A 19,857-nucleotide genomic window follows, 5' to 3' on the forward strand; every position below is an offset into this window, starting at 1 on the left:
AGATTTCTGGTGACTCAGCAGATACCAGAAGATTGTCAGCGCACTGCAGGACCACAGAGTCCTGAGGGAGGGAGAGGCCACAGAGTGCGTTACGAATTTGAATTACGGCTGAAAAAACAGCAGGAGAGTCAATGAAACCTTGAAACAATGAAAACGTGTCAAAGCATACTGTTTTCCCATGTGCGTGAAGTGTTTTTCAACAGGAATGCTGAAAAAGGCAGAACAGAGATCAATAAGAAATGTCAGGTACAATGGATGCTACAGGGACAATCAATTCATTAATCTTACGTAAATCCTGCGTAAAACGCCAGGTACCATCAGATTTAGGTACTGGATTGACAGGTGTATTGTACGAGCTGGTACACGGTCTCACCACACCTTGGATGACATCAATCCAGAGAGAGAGGTACTGCTTACCATAAACAGGCGTTTAAATGACTTTTTTTTTCTTAATGGTTAAATAAAGATAAACCCAAGTCTCCGATTTACAAACACCACTGGAAGGACAAATTTTTTTTTTTCTCCAACATTCTTCAAGTAAACGTTTGTTAACTCTGTTTCTTGCTGAAAAAAATTATGGTTAACTAAATACATTAAAGGCCTATCCATTCCATATCCTCTGTGGTTTTTAAAGGCAAAAGTATGGAGGTTTAAAACTCAGCAAACAGTTAATCAGAACATTTCATATCAATAGTTCGAAATTAGGAGGAACATATTTAAGTTTAGCCTCATGAGCAATAAGTTTAAAAAAAGAAAAGGAGATATAAAACAGGGCAAATTGAAATGACAAACAATTTCACTGAATGTAATTTGAATAAAATTGAATAGCTGATAAGCACCTTTTGTTGGATTCGATATGTGACAGAGACTTAAAATACTCAAAATACATTTTTAATTCAATTAAAAATAATGGGAATGGACATTTTGACTTTATGTGTATGGAATTTACCTAGTAATATAAAGAGATTAATTATATTTATTATTGTGAGAAAGTGCCAACTGCAGAAATCTGTGTGTCCTTGTCTGCCATGCTTGCATGGATGGTTGTTTGTTTATATTATTGCTATCTATCTGGGTCAGTCTTATCTCAATGTTGACTGAGAAAAGAGACAGAGCATATTGCTACGGAATAATTATTCAAATATTATATTTATAATAGGACGACAGTTATTCCACGTCTCGCTAAAACGCGTCAGAAACAGAAGTATATAGGATATTTAAAGGTTAGAATTTTCAGCATGACTGTTACATATGATTAATAAAAAAAATACCACTACACGATCAGTTTTAAAATGTTTTAGATCAACATTAGGTCATTGTTAAACTTTTCGGCATTTCCATTCACAAGTAGGGTAAATATATTTGATGCCTTTTATTATGCCTTTAAACAGGAAGTGGTATACTACTCAATATTTTAAAAATGATTCCTGATAAATACCTTCAAATCTGAAAGTGATATTTGAGCTGAATTAATCAAACTCAAAGCCTTAAATATATTTCTTCTGTTTTTACCATGTCTATTTAATTTAAGTGAATGTTTTAAAAATGGTTTTTGTGTTGTATTTGCTTGTACAGTTATTTCATTATTTAAGGTCTGAACGTATAGAATTACTGCCCAAATCTGAATAGGCGAGAGTTTTGTCCTAAAGAGCTGCTTTTTCTTTTATCTAGTGCACATGCCCAGCTCACAAGCATCATGGGAACTGGAGTTCTAATGTCATCAACACATATCACAATTTTGCCGTCACATACTTCTGTCCTACTTCGTATTCATCATTTATAGGATCTAGACTATAAAGCATCATGAAACTGCATTAATAGCTGCACTATTAATTATTAAAACACATTAATAGTCTTATAGACAACTCAGGGGTCCTGTTCAGAGATCACCTCGCGGACCACTCGTGACTTTACTGGTAACTTTCCAGTTACAAGTTTCGGACTATCGACACACAATGAATATAAAATAAAACGCTGAAACTAATTGATTAAGAAGCAGCCATTCTGTGTTGAGGGAAGAGGATCTCTTCTCTCCTTCCGTAACAGTGATGAGATTCACGAACGATTCGGATCTTTTTCGAGACGAAACATAAAAATGACTCGATCGAGCGAATTGATACAGACGCATGGACTGCATTTGTTTGAGTTCATGCACACGTAATGGTTTGAGGAAAGTTCATACTTTAATTTCATGCAGCATGAAAGTGTGATTATTGTTTACAATTTGAAAACAGGAATACAAATAAGGTTTCCGTAGATTCTGAGTCAAGAGTGAAGAGTGAATCAAGTAAATTGATTCACACGCATGCGAGTTTGTTCTAAAGAATCGATTCAGTGAAGCTTTCGTCGAGATTAAAATGCACAATATACAGAATGTCCGTATTTTATACGGATTTGATTCAATAAATGTAGTATACAGGCGTACAAATAAAGTTATACGGATTCTTAAAAAAAAAAAACTTCAATATTTATTTAGAGCTATAATCAATTCCCACGATGATAAAAGAGTGCATAACATTTATACTTTGTGTTTTGTCAAACACTGGAGCTTTGTATTCATTCTGAAAAAGTAACTGGGATATATCATTGTTAATTATCATTCAAATTTTAGGTAAATTATTTTAATTTGCATCTTATAAGGATTTTAATTGCCAAATTGTCTAGAATGCTAAACCACAGCAATTCATCCAATCCCGTGGGGTTTTCTCGGGGTCCAGGCACCTTAATACAATTTTCCCCCCATGGTGGCACGAAGGAATCAGTCCCGAGATTAATTATTGTGGGTAATTATTATGGGTTTAACTCATAAAGCGCGCTCTTCCCGTGACAGCTCATTCACTTTACGAGGATAACCTTCCCATAAACAAATTACGAGGATAACCAGAAAATCTTCCCGTAAACCAATTACGAGGATAACCAAACAAAAATCTTCCCGTAAACCAATTACGAGGATAACCAGAAAATCTTCCCATAAACCAATTACGAGGATAACCAGAAAATCTTCCCGTAAACCAATTACGAGGATAACCAAACAAAAATCTTCCCGTAAACCAATTACGAGGATAACCAAACAAAAATCTTCCCGTAAACCAATTACGAGGATAACCAAACAAAAATCTTCCCATAAACAAATTACGAGGATAACCAGAAAATCTTCCCATAAACCAATTACGAGGATAACCAGAAAATCTTCCCGTAAACCAATTATGAGGATAACCAAACAAAATCTTCCCGGAAACCAATTACGAGGATAACCAAACAAAAATCTTCCCATAAACAAATTACGAGGATAACCAGAAAATCTTCCCATAAACCAATTACGAGGATAACCAGAAAATCTTCCCGTAAACCAATTACGAGGATAACCAAACAAAAATCTTCCCGTAAACCAATTACGAGGATAACCAAACAAAATCTTCCCGTAAACCAATTACGAGGATAACCAAACAAAAATCTTCCCATAAACCAATTACGAGGATAACCAAACAAAAATCTTCCCATAAACAAATTACGTGGATAACCAGAAAATCTTCCCATAAACCAATTACGAGGATAACCAGAAAATCTTCCCATAAACCAATTACAAGGATAACCAGAAAATCTTCCCGTAAACCAATTACGAGGATAACCAAACAAAAATCTTCCCGTAAACCAATTACGAGGATAACCAAACAAAATCTTCCCGTAAACCAATTACGAGGATAACCAAACAAAATCTTATAAATAGATAACTGGGTTTTTCTGATACTACCAACCGGGTGGAAGTCCCCCCCAACTAATCAATTAAAAGAGACCCTTACCTGATTGGAAGTATCCCTGTACGGGCCACCAAATTGAAAGGGTTCCCCCAGCTGGAACGGTCAACTTCTCGAGACCAATGCCCTCGTGCCACCTGCAGAATTCTGGGGCGAAAAAACACCGCAAAAACCAGAGAACCAGAGATCGGTTTCACTGCTGTTTATTCACAGTTTTCTCACCAAAGATGAAATATTACAAACAACCTTTTATAACAAATTATAATCTCTCTAAACGGCAGCTCTGTTTATGTATTGTCTATCGAATATGTGTGTGTGTGTGTGTGTGTGTGTAAAATGTGTGTGTGTGTGTTTGTGTGTGACCATGGCTATGTACGTGCGTGTAGAGGGGTGGGTGTAGGATGTGTGTGTGTGTGTGTGTGTGTGTTTGAAAAGGATATCTTTTGCTAAGTCAGCAATCATGGAGTTCCTTAATTCCATTAATGTGTGTGTGTGTGTGTGTGTGTAAATGAAACCTTCAATCATAAGCAAAATAATATTTCATATCAACGGATGTTTCAGCAATTTCAGCATTTATGCACGTCAAAGCGCGAAATGTTTTTACGACAATTCTACTATGTTTAGTCTTAGCAAAGAAGTGTGTGTCTTCTCCACTGGAGGAAGGTCAGGTTACACAGGGATAGTTTAAAATCACTGTTATAAAAAAGGATCTTAAAAAGCTCTAAAATATTAAATCAAAAAGTCTTAACAATCCTAAATCACGTGTAGCTATAAAACTAACTTAAATCATGGCTTTAAATCTAACAACAACCGTCTATGGGCAGTGCTGCTAAATAAAGCCAGGGTTGTATAATGAAACCCTAGAATGGACTGCAATGACCAGTATTCACCCATCGTATGGCAAACAGAATCTCAAACTTACTCGTAAGCATGCTAAATTGCATAGGGAAACATCAAGGCATCCATTTCAGTACCTTAAGATGCAAAACTGGATTTCAACGTGGTATCAGTACACCATCCCGAACATTAGTAAGCAGGACTTAACAGACCTCAGGATCAAGATAGAAGAGCGCTTCTCCACCGGATACCGCTAGCCGAACACTGCTCCTAGTCCGCTCGGCCAGACACCAAAGCGAGATGCATCGTTGACCACACCCAGGTCTTGAGCTGGCCACGTGACTTGGCAATGCACTTGGGTCACTGCTCAAATGCCTATATTCGTTGGTCAAAAGAAAACTGCCATCCCGCTGCAGGCTGAGAGCACAGCGGCCCTGGCGAAACCCATCCACTGCCAGTCGGACGGACATGGGCAGCACTCGACAGGGCCCCAAATTTCACACCGCACGTCGCCAGCAGGATTCAAACCTGGCCAGGAGACCCCAACGGATTTCAAGTCCGTCGCCTTCGCCACTCAGCCACAACTACTGGAGGCACTGAAATTCAAGTGCGACAAAAAATTGCTTTGAGCACTTTTTTTCTTTTGCAAAGGCACACCACCCAAAGCCTCCATTTTCACACCAAGCACAGGCCACTAGGCCCATCAACAACCCGCTGCAGCAAATGTCAGAAGTGGGATTCGAACCCAGGCCTCCAGAGGAGACTGCAACTTGAACGCAGCGCCTTAGACCACTCGGCCACCCTGACACACAGCACCCGGCCAGAATCCGGCGTGGAACATGCTGAGGTCTCATGTCGACCTCACACGTGGGCCATTCACTCCGAGAGCACAGGGGCTCTGGCGAAACCGATCCACCGCCAGCCAGACCGACACGGGTAGCACTCGACGCGCTTCAAGTTTCACACCGCACGTAGACAGCAGGGTTCGAACCTGCGCGGGGAAACCCCAACGGATTTCAAGTCTGCGGCCATGACTACGGGAGGTGCCCAAATTTGTGAGCGACAAAAAAATAAATAAAAACACCCCCACCGCTTTTTTTGGGCAAAGACTTCTATTTCACCCACGCAGGCTGTTTGCACCAAGCATGGGCCACGACGCCCATCAGCAAACCTCCGCAACGAATGTCAGAAGTGGGATTCGAACCCACGCCTCCAGAGGAGACTGCGACCTAAACGCAGCGCCTTAGACCGCTCAGCCACCCTGACACGCAGCGCCTGGCCAGAATCTGGCGTGGAACATGCTGAGGTCTCATGTCGACCTCACACGTGGGCCATGCGCTTGGCCAACTATTGCAATACTCTGGGCAGTGCTTTTCCAAGCAACCTCTGCACACTTTTTAAGACAGTGCTTTGACTCGACCCGTCCGGGAGAGAAGCCCTTTCCGTTTAGGACAGATACCTGGACTTGGAACCGCTCCCTCTTTTGCCAGACAAGCTCGGGTAAAAGCCGCCACGGAACAAGGCTCCGGCTGCCTTTCAACAAACCCAATTTCAGATGGCGTCAGCAGCATACTCAAAGCAGCGTGGGAGACGTCGAGTGGACGTCGAGGACATCGCTTTCACCAGGTGGCCACGACTGCACACGGGGCCTCGGGACAGCGTGGACAAATTATCAGGAGATGCTTCGGTGCACTTCGTTTCAAAACGCATACGCTTCAGGGAGGCAAAATCCTCAGGTTGGACGTGACCGAGCCTACGGCCTAGCCTAGTTGATTCACTGGATGTACGACCGTCTGTGGGCAGCGCTGCTAAATAAAGCCAGTCTTGTAAAATGAAACCCTAGAATGGACTGCAATGACCAGTTTTCACCCAGCGTATGGCAAAGGGAATCTCAAACTTACTCGTAAGCATGCTAAATTACGTAGGGAAACATCAAGGCATCCGTTTCAGCACCTTAAGATGCAAAACTGCATTTCGGAGTGGTATCAGCACACCATCCGCAACATCAGTAAACAGGACGTAACTGACATCAGGACGGAGATAGAAGAACGCATCCCCGCTGGATACCGCTAGCCGAACACTGCACCTTAGTCCGCTCGGGCACACACCAAAGAGAGACGCATCGTTGGCCACACGCAAGTCTTGTGCTGACCACGTGAGTTGGCAATGCACTTGGGTCACTGCTCAAATACCTATGGGCGGTGATCAAAAGAAGATCGCCATCCTGTTTCACTCCGAGAGCACAGGCGCTCTGGCGAAACCGATCCACCGCCAGCCAGACCGACACGGGTAGCACTCGACGCGCTTCAAGTTTCACACCGCACGTAGACAGCAGGGTTCGAACCTGCGCGGGGAAACCCCAACGGATTTCAAGTCTGCGGCCATGACTACGGGAGGTGCCCACATTCGTGAGCGACAAAAAAAAAACACCCCCACCGCTTTTTTTGGGCAAAGACTTCTATTTCACCCACGTAGGCTGTTTGCACCAAGCATGGGCCACGACGCCCATCAGCAAACCTCCGCAACGAATGTCAGAAGTGGGATTCGAACCCACACCTCCAGAGGAGACTGCGACCTAAACGCAGCGCCTTAGACCACTTGGCCACCCTGACACGCAGCGCCTGGCCAGAATCCGGTGTGGAACATGCTGAGGTCTCATGTCGACCTCACACGTGGGCCATGCGCTTGGCCAACTATTGCAATACTCTGGGCAGTGCTTTTCCAAGCAACCTCTGCACACTTTTTAAGACAGTGCTTTGACTCGACCCGTCCGGGAGAGAAGCCCTTTCCGTTTAGGACAGATACCTGGACTTGGAACCGCTCCCTCTTTTGCCAGACAAGCTCGGGTAAAAGCCGCCACGGAACAAGGCTCCGGCTGCCTTTCAACAAACCCAATTTCAGATGGCGTCAGCAGCATACTCAAAGCAGCGTGGGAGACGTCGAGTGGACGTCGAGGACATCGCTTTCACCAGGTGGCCACGACTGCACACGGGGCCTCGGGACAGCGTGGACAAATTATCAGGAGATGCTTCGGTGCACTTCGTTTCAAAACGCATACGCTTCAGGGAGGCAAAATCCTCAGGTTGGACGTGACCGAGCCTACGGCCTAGCCTAGTTGATTCACTGGATGTACGACCGTCTGTGGGCAGCGCTGCTAAATAAAGCCAGTCTTGTAAAATGAAACCCTAGAATGGACTGCAATGACCAGTTTTCACCCATCGTATGGCAAAGGGAATCTCAAACTTACTCGTAAGCATGCTAAATTACGTAGGGAAACATCAAGGCATCCGTTTCAGCACCTTAAGATGCAAAACTGCATTTCGGAGTGGTATCAGCACACCATCCGCAACATCAGTAAACAGGACGTAACTGACATCAGGACGGAGATAGAAGAACGCATCCCCGCTGGATACCGCTAGCCGAACACTGCACCTTAGTCCGCTCGGGCACACACCAAAGAGAGACGCATCGTTGGCCACACGCAAGTCTTGTGCTGACCACGTGAGTTGGCAATGCACTTGGGTCACTGCTCAAATACCTATGGGCGGTGATCAAAAGAAGATCGCCATCCTGTTTCACTCCGAGAGCACAGGCGCTCTGGCGAAACCGATCCACCGCCAGCCAGACCGACACGGGTAGCACTCGACGCGCTTCAAGTTTCACACCGCACATAGACAGCAGGGTTCGAACCTGCGCGGGGAAACCCCAACGGATTTCAAGTCTGCGGCCATGACTACGGGAGGTGCCCACATTCGTGAGCGACAAAAAAATAAATAAAAACACCCCCACCGCTTTTTTTGGGCAAAGACTTCCATTTCACCCACGCAGGCTGTTTGCACCAAGCATGGGCCACGACACCCATCAGCCAACCTCCGCAACGAATGTCAGAAGTGGGATTCGAACCCACGCCTCCAGAGGAGACTGCGACCTAAACGCAGCGCCTTAGACCACTCGGCCACCCTGACACGCAGCGCCTGGCCAGAATCTGGCGTGGAACATGCTGAGGTCTCATGTCGACCTCACACGTGGGCCATGCGCTTGGGCAACTATTGCAATACTCTGGGCAGTGCTTTTCCAAGCAACCTCTGCACACTTTTTAAGACAGTGCTTTGACTCGACCCGTCCGGGAGAGAAGCCCTTTCCGTTTAGGACAGATACCTGGACTTGGAACCGCTCCCTCTTTTGCCAGACAAGCTCGGGTAAAAGCCGCCACGGAACAAGGCTCCGGCTGCCTTTCAACAAACCCAATCTCAAACTTACTCGTAAGCATGCTAAATTGCGTAGGGAAACATCAAGGCATCCGTTTCAGTACCTTAAGATGCAAAACTGGATTTCAACGTGGTATCAGTACACCATCCCGAACATTAGGAAGCAGGACTTAACAGACCTCAGGACGGAGATTGAAGAACGCATCCCCGCTGGACACCGCTAGCCGAACACTGCTCCTTAGTCCGCTTCCGGGTAGTCGCTCACTTGCAAATAAATAACCAACCAACAGAAACTCAGGCATGGTTCCAGAGAGCAACAATCAGTCCAGGAAGGGCAGTTTGGGGGGCTGGCGGTAGTTTGTTGGACAAACCCTCAAGCACAGCAGGGGAATTACCTCAAGTGGTAGAGTGCTTGCTTAGCATGTAAGAGGTGGTGTGACTGATGCCCACATTCTCCAAAGCTGCCACCTTACTTGCATTTTACAGAGAAAAACATTCTTGTCATCTTGCAAACCAGCCGAATCATCTGCACTTTCAGCCACGTCAAGATCAAATTTCTTTCGCCACATTCAAAGCAGCACATCTGTGAAAACAGCCACTATTTGGATTAAACCCACAACCTTGGCAATGACCAAATCAACTAACTGCACACTACTTTTCTGCTGATATGCTCCTTTGATGAGCTCCAAAGGTGAGCTATCACAGATTCCTTTCAGTTTGCTTGGCTTTATTTCTTGAATTGCCGACTGACCTCAGAATCTCCAACTCACATTTTTCAACAGGCTTGTCATATTCCCACCATCCACTATGAAATTCTAACTCTTGCTCGAGTGCAAAGTCAGCTTAGACAGCTTTTACAAACTGAAAATATGATGCTTACCTGCTTGTATTCTTAAAGCTGCTGGTGAAAAGCAAGCTGCTGTCCTGAAAAGGCTCTTTTCACCACCTTCCACCCAACTGCTCTCATTGAACAATGAAGCAACAAATGCTTCCTGAGGCATGCCCCAAAAGTGTGAGAAGCATGCCAGGGACTCCATGTGACGAGACTGGGTTGTTTTAGGGGCAAAACCCTTGAAGCTTACCACCTGGTATTCATGCAAATGGGAGTCAGAACACACTCCCCCAGAACAAAAGTCTGCTTCTGGGCAGTCGCTCACTTGAAAATAAACAAACAACGGAAACTCAGGCATGGTTCCAGAGAGCAACGAGCCCATCTATTTCTGGATTGTAGAATTTTCTTATATCATAGCCAGCCTCTCTTGTTTTATTTCTTTACCTTTATGTTGTTCAAAACATACACAGCAGGAGAATAGCTCTGGCCTGATGAGTAGAGTCAGGGCAGTGATTTTATTTACAAATTCGATTTCACCATTGCTGAGACAAGAATACAAAAAAATCATACTGGAAAAATATCATATTGAAAACTAAATATAATACAATGAATCCGCTGCCTGGTACGAAACCCTGGGATACAGTAAAACTCCAGTGGCATTAGAACCTCCCAGCAACAGACTCCTCGTCCGAATGCACCGCATGGAGCTCCGGGGATTCGAGCTTTGACTTTGAAAAGATGATCGAGGTTTTGTGAAAAAAAAAAAGTGAAATTGAGGAAATATTTAAAACACTCAGCATCGGTATTATCAACATACTAATATTAAGAAATTGTGTTATGAAACTAGAAAGACCATTAAAGAGTTTTCTAGAGTTATAGTTTGTTCCTAAAAGATGAACATTTTTTTTAGAAGTGTGCACGTTTTGCACGAAGGTCTCAGGTCCTTATTACATGGTTATCAAAATGAATAATGCACATAATACACTATGTTGAGACAGAATGAACTCCAGTGATCGTCCATCTGGCTGTATTTTTAGACAATTTCTGCAGGCTGGAATCTTTGGGCTTCGTTTCATCCAAAAGAGAAAGTAACTTTGCTGGTGAGCTGAAAGAAAATCATATATGTAAATAAGCATACACTTATTTAAATGATAAAATTATGCTTGTCAGTTAAAGGTAAGAGGTACAATGAAATGCATCATGGCAAGAAATCAGAAAACAAATCAATGGGTCTCTTTATGTATCCACACTCTATTGAGGGGGGTTAGACCAAAAATTTTTTTCTACCCCCTCCAAAATATGGAGATGATCTATCTAAGTATGGAAATACCAATATTTGGCCAACTGAAAAATGCTATCCCCCCTTTACATACCCTCTGAAGTTAATAACCCCTCCAAATAGTCATAAACTGCCTTTTTCACTAATATAAGCATTCCTTAACGGAAATAACTCTTAAATATAACATCAAAAATCACAGTAATAACATTTACCGGTATTTCTCACAAAAAGAGTTGTTAGAAACCCTCATTTTGTCTCTGTTTACAGGTTTGAATCAGAGTAACAAATTCTCCATAAAGTTTCAAGATATGCTTCTTTATGTCTGGTGTGGATGGTGTATAAGTTACAAAATAACCAGTGCTCTTGAACAAGTTCTGCCAGCAACTGAGCAGCAGCATCCCTGGATCTCTGTGCTTGACCAGCACGCTTCAGCCACAGCAGATAGAGCATATTCTGAATGATGTCTTTCCTTGTTGGAAGCATCCCAGAAGGGAACTCAGCCTGCTCTACGTACTCTACTACACCTAGTATCTTCTTAGCTTTTGACCTTGTTGCGACGGAAACCATTATTTACCTGCAAGAATACAAATAATGACTATTTATACATTGGGAGATGTAATTCAGATATGAATCATTTGTGCATACTGGTTCTTAAAACTAAATTAGTAACCTTAAGTAATGATCCTCTGTGCTTAAAAATAGCTCATATTTGAGGTATTACTGAAGAGTGTGACATTCATCAATAACTTTAAAACTTGCTGAAAAAGAGCAGAATTACCATATGTTTAATTTACTTGAATGTAAGGTTACTTACCACCAAGCTTATTACCTTAAAATAATGATCTGCACTGAAAATGTTGTAGTCGTACCTAGTGGCATACCTGAAGAGGTTCGCATTCATCAATAACTTTAAAACACATTAAAAAAAAAGCAGCATTCTAATATCAAACAGCACTGTAATGTATTTTGCCATATTGTAAGAATGGAAACTTTTAGAGGGTACCAGTATGTACAGGGGGGTTAGCAAGGTTCAATTTAATAAAATTTGACATTTTCCCACATAGATGGATCATCTCCATATTTCTAGGGGGGTAAAACATGGAAAAGTCAAAATTCTTAAAATAACAACCACCCCTAACCCCTATGCCTATGGGGCTCCGCTTGTGCAGGTGCAAGAGCTCCGTGAACACTGGCCACTAGGCGGTGTGTATGACTGGTAATTACTAACACTGACCACTCGGCGGAGTGTCTCATCTCATCTCATCTCATTATCGCTAGCCGCTTTATCCTGTTCTACAGGGTCGCAGGCAAGCTGGAGCCTATCCCAGCTGACTACGGGCGAAAGGCGGGGTACACCCTGGACAAGTCGCCAGGTCATCACAGGGCTGACACATAGACACAGACAACCATTCACACCTACGGTCAATTTAGAGTCACCAGTTAACCTAACCTGCATGTCTTTGGACTGTGGGGGAAACCGGAGCACCCCGAGGAAACCCACGCGGACACGGGGAGAACATGCAAACTCCACACAGAAAGGCCCTCGCCGGCCCCGGGGGCTCGAACCCAGGACCTTCTTGCTGTGAGGCGACAGCGCTAACCACTACACCACCGTGCCTAGGCGGTGTGTATGACTGGTAATTACTAACACTGGCCACGAGGCAGTGTGTATGACTGTCAGTGGCCAGTGTTAGTAATTATCAGGCATAGACTGATAATTACTAACACTGGCCACTAGGCAGTGTGTATGACTGGTAATTACTAACACTGGCCACTAGGTGGTGTGTATGACTGGTAATTACTAACACTGGCCACTAGGCGGTGTGTATGACTGGTAATTACTAACACTGGCCACTAGGTGGTGTGTATGACTGGTAATTACTAACACTGGCCACTAGGCGGTGTGTATGACTGGTAATTACTAACACTGGCCACTAGGCGGTGTGTATGACTGGTAATTACTAACACTGGCCACTAGGCGGTGTGTATGACTGGTAATTACTAACACTGGCCACTAGGTGGTGTGTATGACTGGTAATTACTAACACTGACCACTAGGCGGTGTGTGTGACTGGTAATTACTAACACTGGCCACTAGGCGGTGTGTATGACTGGTAATTACTAATACTAGCCACGAGGCGGTGTGTATGACTGTCAGTGGCCAGTGTTAGTAATTATCAGTCATTGACTGATAATTACTAACACTGGCCACTAGGCGGTGTGTATGACCGGTAATTACTAACACTGACCACTAGGCGGTGTGTCTCATCTCATCTCATTATCTGTAGCCGCTTTATCCTGTTCTACAGGGTCGCAGGCAAGCTGGAGCCTATCCCAGCTGACTACGGGCGAAAGGCGGGGTACACCCTGGACAAGTCACCAGGTCATCACAGGGCTGACACATAGACTCGGCGGAGTGTATGACTGGTAATTACGAACACTGACCACTAGGCGGTGTGTATGACTGGTAATTACTAACACTGACCACTATGTGGTGTGTATGACTGGTAATTACTAACACTGGCCACTAGGCGGTGTGTATGACTGGTAATTACTAACACTGGCCACTAGGCGGTGTGTATGACTGGTAATTACTAACACTGGCCACTAGGCGGTGTGTATGACTGGTAATTACTAACACTAGCCACAAGGCAGTGTGTATGACTGTCAGTGGCCAGTGTTAGTAATTATCAGTCATTGACTGATAATTACTAACACTGGCCACTAGGCGGTGTGTATGACTGGTAATTACTAACCCTGGTCACTAGGCGGTGTGTATGATCGGTAATTACTAACACTGACCACTAGGCGGTGTGTATGACCGGTAATTACTAACACTGGCCACTAGGCAGTGTGTATGACCGGCAATTACTAACACTGGCCAATAGGTGATGAGTAGGAACTATTCCTATGCCATACTTGAGGTCTCAAGGCATTTAAAAGCAAGGCCATGGTTCTGCCTATCTCCTTTCAGTACGTTGCTCCAGGGTACTTCAGCCCGAGACCAGCCCATGTTACCCAAAATGCATGTCTTTGAACTGTGGGGTTAATAACTAGAAATGCCCACATTAATAAATTTTTAAAGCCTCCTCATCAGGGAATCAAACCCCAGTCGTCCGCATGACAAGCAGAGCTACTGTCCACTATACTAACAAGGATGATATCATGCATTTCATTTATCAATCTAACGTAGAAACCAGCACAGATCAACATGCAGAAATCATCATATGACAGGGTTCACATGTGATTCATGAAACGTTTGCATCTTGCCAATCACAGTGTAAGAATGATTGGGCATTGATAAATGTGGTGGGTGAAAACCATTGTCATTTAAATATCACAATTCTAAATATTATCACGTCATTTATCAATCTAACATAGAAACCAAAGCAGATCATGTGCCTCTCCTCTAGATGTTTGTTTTTTTCATCTTAATTATTGTTTGTGTCACAATAAAACAACAATTTTCACCTTTAAAGTGGGAGGCATGTTGTGTAAATCAAATGGTACTAACCCCCCAAAATCCATTTTAATTCCAGCTTGTAATGCGACAAAACAGGACAAATACGAAGGCAGATGAATACTTTTGCAAGACAATGTCAGTTTGAGTCTTCAGATACATTATGAGATTTAATGTGTTCTTTATGTGTGTCTCTTGCAGGTCTGTTTAATATATTTTTGAGCCCAAATCTCATTGGATGTACTGTATCTATGTTACACTAAAATCTGGTAAAGGATGTTCGAAGCACTTTCAGAGACTTGTGTAAAATAAAACCACAGCGGCCTCCACACAAAAAGGTTGGGTTTGATTACACACAGCTGCAAAGGAAACAGAAACAAAGAGACAGGGACAACCAACACTGCATGAAAATCCACAGCAGTGAAGAAACCACATTACCTGACTTAAATGTAAATTATTTAGAGTTATGCAGACATGTTATATCTACCTCCATTCATGCAGTATTTCAGTATCTACAGAGAATTAATGAAGTATCATGGCCCTGTAAAATGTCTTTAGGAGGCAGTTAGTCACACCACCATATTGGGGCAGGGTTTTTACATTACTCAGAGCATATTTACTGTTGATATCAGGTGACATGTCAAACAACGTACATGATTTCAACAATATTTACAGGGTCATAATAGACATTAATTAGAACAAACACCAGATATATATTTTTTTCTGGTTATATATTGGAAAATGAAACAAGCTGCTGATGCTAAAAGCTTTCAGGTGAGTAACAGCACAATCATAAACCAAAACATTAAATGAAAAGAGAATGTCTGCACTTTTTCCTGACCTAATCTGAAACAGAGAAAACACCACTATGCCCCACTGAATAGCAAACACCACGAGGAATTTCAGACATTCACAGTGAGTATCTGATATATACAATATACAGAAATGTGATATCTGTATTCCAGCTGTTAGAAATTACACAAGCTGCCAAAGTGTTACACTCTGACAATTCAAATAACCAAATTTTACAATCATGGTGAGCAGAAAACCATCTCAAAATGCACAACACATCGAACATTAAGTTGGATGAGCTACAACAGCAGAAGACCACATCAAGTTCCAATCCTGTCAGCCAAGAACCGGAATCTGAGGATACAATGGCAATAGACTCACTGAAACTGGACAGTTGAAGATTTAGAGAAAGACGAGATTTTTTCCCCATTAATCTTCAACTGTATAATCACCAGCGGCAGCTTGTGGGCTAGCAGGACTAAGCCCTCCTGTCTTTCAAAGAAAAAAAAATCAGTATAATATTTCATTTTTTGGCTTCTACATTGTCTTATTTTGGTTAACACATGTTTTAAAGATTACTATTTTGGACTTTTGTGAAGCCAAGTACAACAGCACCATCATAAAGAAGAAGAAAAGAAAAATAAACAATGATATAAAATGAGGCTTTGAGCAAACTGAATGAGCCCAGCGCTGTAGATTCACTCAGCGAATCAGGAACAGCCTTGTCAGATGATTACACAGAGTGACACGCCCCCTAGTTATAATCTCCATATGGACTAATACTAACCCCATTTCCAGAAAAGTTGAGATATTTTCCAAAAAGCAATTAAAACAAATATCTGTGATGTGTTAATTCACGTGAACCTTTATTTAACTGACAAAAGGACAAAGAAGAGATTTTCAATAATTTTACTGACCAACTTAATTGTATTTTGTAAATATAAACAAACTCAGAATTTGATGCCTGCAACACACTCAAAAAAAAAAGTTGGTTTATCTAATGGTTATTAGATGGTTTCAAGATGGCGGCATGTATGGATGCAGCAGCCCCTCGCAAACCCAATAACATGGTGTTTTGAAATGTTTCTTCATCTATGTCTACATGTCTGTATACGTTAAGACACAAGTACAGTCGCCAGTTTCTGGTGAATATTGGCAGAACAAGTGAACACAGCTTGACAAACAGCACAAGAACAAAAACTCTAGAGCCTCAGCCGACTCTGCCAGAACACATCACTGACGTCAAGTACTGTTTCCTATCAGGAGAGGGGGCACTGCAGGCATTGTGAGAGGAAGCAGGAAAGGGGAAAGTGCAGAGGGACACAGGCGAGGCTAGCGGCTCATCCAAATAGACCAGCAGTACCATCCATCATATTCGCCAATGTTCATTCCATAGACAATAAGATGGACCATGTACACTTTCTGAGAGCCACCCAGTGCAACACGAGAAAATGTGTTTGTATTTTCACAGAAACATGGCTAAATAACACCATCCCGGACTCCGCCATACAGCTAGACTGGCTAATGTGCCACATAGCTGATGGAGCCTGGGAAGTGGGAGGTAAGACCAAGCAATGCTCAGTGTCGGGATATGATAGTGGTTTCTAAACACTGTTCAGCTCTGGTGGAGTTTATGATCATGAAGTGCTGAACTTTTTACCTGCTGATGGAATTTACAGCTATTTTGTTAGTAACTGTATACATTCCACCCAGCACTAATAACAGCAACAGAGAGGCAGCACTAAGTGAACTGTACCAAGCTATCCGTGAGCAAGAGCCAGCCCGCCCAGATAGATTTCTTAGTCTTGCTGGGGATTTTAACTCTGCCAATCCAAAGTCTGTTTTACCCAAGCTACACAAACATGTTGATTTCCCGACAAGAGGAAATAATACACTGGACCTTGTTTTCACTAACAACAAAGGAGCATACAAGGCTGCCCCCCTCCCCCACCTCGGACTCTCTGACCACATCACAGTTATGCTAAAGCCAGCAGACAGGCCAAGGGTGAAAGTGACCAAATCAGTTCTGAAAGAGATGCGTGTGCAGCCAGAGGTGCTACTTCTGCACTTCAGAACTGTTTTGACATTACAGACTGGGACAGTGATGCAGGCAGCCATGTACAACCAAAACATCGACCTACTAACCCTTCACACACCTTCTTCAGTCCTCTGCCTTCTGGAAAAAGGTACCAGAGCCTCCAAGCTAGCTCCACCAGACTGGCGAACAGCTTTATATACCATGCTGTTGGGATGCTGAATTCTCTCTCTCTCCCCTATCTCCAAATAACTCAGTCTGTTACTCCAATTCATCTGTAGTATTGTCAAGTAATAAAGCACTTGCTACTTTATGACACTTCCTCACCTCAACATCTGCTCACGACTCATCCTGTAAATGGATCATGATTTGCATATTGCAGATACTCCCATATCCTTAGCCATTTTGCACTGTTACTATTACCATTTGCACTAATACAATTTGCACTATTTCTGCTTGTGTGGTATTGTATGTGCGTGCTTTTTTTTAAATCAATGCTTGTTTTGTTTGTGTATTTATGTTTACACCGAGGGTCTTGGAGAAACAATATTTCAATCTGTGAAAAAGCCTGTTTGCATTGATCCGTCCTCCGTTGCATAGTTGCTCTGTTCACTAGATGAGCTCTAGTGCTCCCTTTTTAGTGAGCTCAGTCAGCAGGCTGGTAAAGTCCGAAAAATTAAGAAAAACCTCCTGTAATAGCCAGCCAGCCCCAGGAACTGCCTCACCCCCTTTTTGGTCTTGAGCAGGCCACAACCACTGCTTTCTTATCAATTTAGGGAAAAGCCCAGATACTGTACTTCCACCCACCAAACTGCACACTTCCTTGGGTTTGCTGTGAGTTGTGCATATTTCAGTGATCTCAGGACAGCCCTTGGGTTTTGGAAATGCCACTGCCAATGTCCCTGTGTGCTCGTGACAGGAATTGAACTATGATGGAACAGCTGGAGCGCACCTCTGCAGAGCAGGGACCTAATCTGTGAGCAATGTCCACTGAGTAAGCCAGCTCGTTCACAATGTCCAGGGAGACGTGTTTGAAAATGTCAACAATGATATTCTTCACTTTCTCACCTGCTTGCTCCGGAATGCCAGACACTCATAGATTCCATCTTCTTTTATAGGCATCCAGGTCACTGCACTGTTTCTGAGGACACTGTTCTCTGTTTCTAAGATGTGGACTTTACTTTGTAAGGCGATGACTTGATTTGTCACATCTTCTACCTGTTTCCCCATAGAATCAGGGACGTCAGTGACACTTTTAATGGAATTTGTCTTATCTTTAACCTTTGCCTCAAGTGACTGCAGCCGTTTGAGAGATTCTTATTGCATCTTTTCAATTCTTTCCATTATTATTAGCAAAAGCGAGATGGGCACAGCCTCTTTATAATCCTCGTCACTGGCACGTGTCTTCGACCTTTTGGCTGGTCATGGTTTCAGAGTTTCTAGTAGTGGCACCAAACACTGTTCCCTTTTGTCTTGTAAAGCATCTGGTTCAAACTTTTCACTCAGAGACTTTCTGGCATAGAAATGCATTACAGCCAGCTATCTTCCTCTGTTTCCATATTGAAGGATAACCTGAAAAAAGTCGCAAGTATGCTTACCAACTCCTGTCGGTTTAGTTTGTATAGTGATATGTTCACTTCTCCTTTAGTTAGCAGGTTCACTGAATGGTTAACTTGAGGCACTAGTTGGATAACCGTGAATAAAATGAAAGAAAACAAGGATTAAAAAATTGTTTCTGAGCGAGGTCCTTGTAGTCGCTATTTAGTTTATCAATTAGGTTAATTCTAATCAGCCCTTAAGCATATTTAGCAATTCAGCACATTAGGTTTCGTTTATCATGTTGCGGAGCTACACAAATCACATATTACACTGACGCCATCTTGGCTGCCCCCCTGTTGCTCTTCTTCTTCACGAGCAATTTGGCTTGTATATTTGTCCACCTCTTTCTCCGTGGCTATAGGTTCTAAATCATCCTCAGACAGCCAACCAAAGATTGAGGACGAATTTGAAGAGCCTTTTTGTCTCTTTCAAAATAATTGGTTTCAAGAACGGACACCACTGCAGAGAATAGTATGGAGTCCATGTGGACACAAAACAGGCATTGGTGCACATAACGTTATGCATGCAGCACTGCTAACCTGTAAATCACTGCGATCTAATAATGGTGGAAAAGTTTAGTGAATTTTGGAGCAGAATTCATATGCAAAAATTTATTTTTCGAACCAATTTTTTATTTATATGCTAACTTAGAAGAAGAAACCTTTATTTGTCACATGCACACTTAAAGCACAGTGAAATTCATCCTCTGCATTTAACCCATCTGAAGCAGTGAACACATGCACACACACCAAGAGCAGTGAGCAGCCACACGATAGCACCCAGGGGTTAGGTACCTTGCTCAAGGGCACTTCAACCCAAGGCTGCCCCATGTTAACCTAACTGCATGTCTTTGAACTGTGGGGGAAACCAGAACACCCGGAGGAAACCCACGCAGACACAGGGAGAACATGCAAACTCCACACAGAAAGGCCCACACCAACCACTGGGCTCGAACCCAGAACCTTCTTGCTGTAAGGCAAAAGTGCTAACCACTATACCACCTTTTAAAGTTTTCGAGCCAGCCAGGAGTCGAACCTAGAATCTTCTGATCCATAGTCAG

At 43.0% G+C, this 19,857-nt stretch overlaps 4 non-coding genes across 4 annotated transcripts; all 4 read right to left on the reverse strand.

The window, feature by feature from the left end:
- Positions 1-5,316: 5,316 nt before the first annotated feature.
- trnal-caa (transfer RNA leucine (anticodon CAA)) lies at positions 5,317-5,399 on the reverse strand. Its single transcript has one exon. It is a non-coding gene; the product is annotated as a tRNA-Leu (tRNA).
- Positions 5,400-5,775: 376 nt separating this feature from the next.
- trnal-uag (transfer RNA leucine (anticodon UAG)) lies at positions 5,776-5,858 on the reverse strand. Its single transcript has one exon. It is a non-coding gene; the product is annotated as a tRNA-Leu (tRNA).
- A 1,263-nt stretch (positions 5,859-7,121) lies between these two features.
- trnal-uag (transfer RNA leucine (anticodon UAG)) lies at positions 7,122-7,204 on the reverse strand. Its single transcript has one exon. It is a non-coding gene; the product is annotated as a tRNA-Leu (tRNA).
- A 1,270-nt stretch (positions 7,205-8,474) lies between these two features.
- trnal-uag (transfer RNA leucine (anticodon UAG)) lies at positions 8,475-8,557 on the reverse strand. Its single transcript has one exon. It is a non-coding gene; the product is annotated as a tRNA-Leu (tRNA).
- Positions 8,558-19,857: the final 11,300 nt, after the last annotated feature.

Source organism: Neoarius graeffei, chromosome 1, assembly GCF_027579695.1.
Source record: "Neoarius graeffei isolate fNeoGra1 chromosome 1, fNeoGra1.pri, whole genome shotgun sequence".
Taxonomy (NCBI): Eukaryota; Metazoa; Chordata; class Actinopteri; order Siluriformes; family Ariidae; genus Neoarius; species Neoarius graeffei.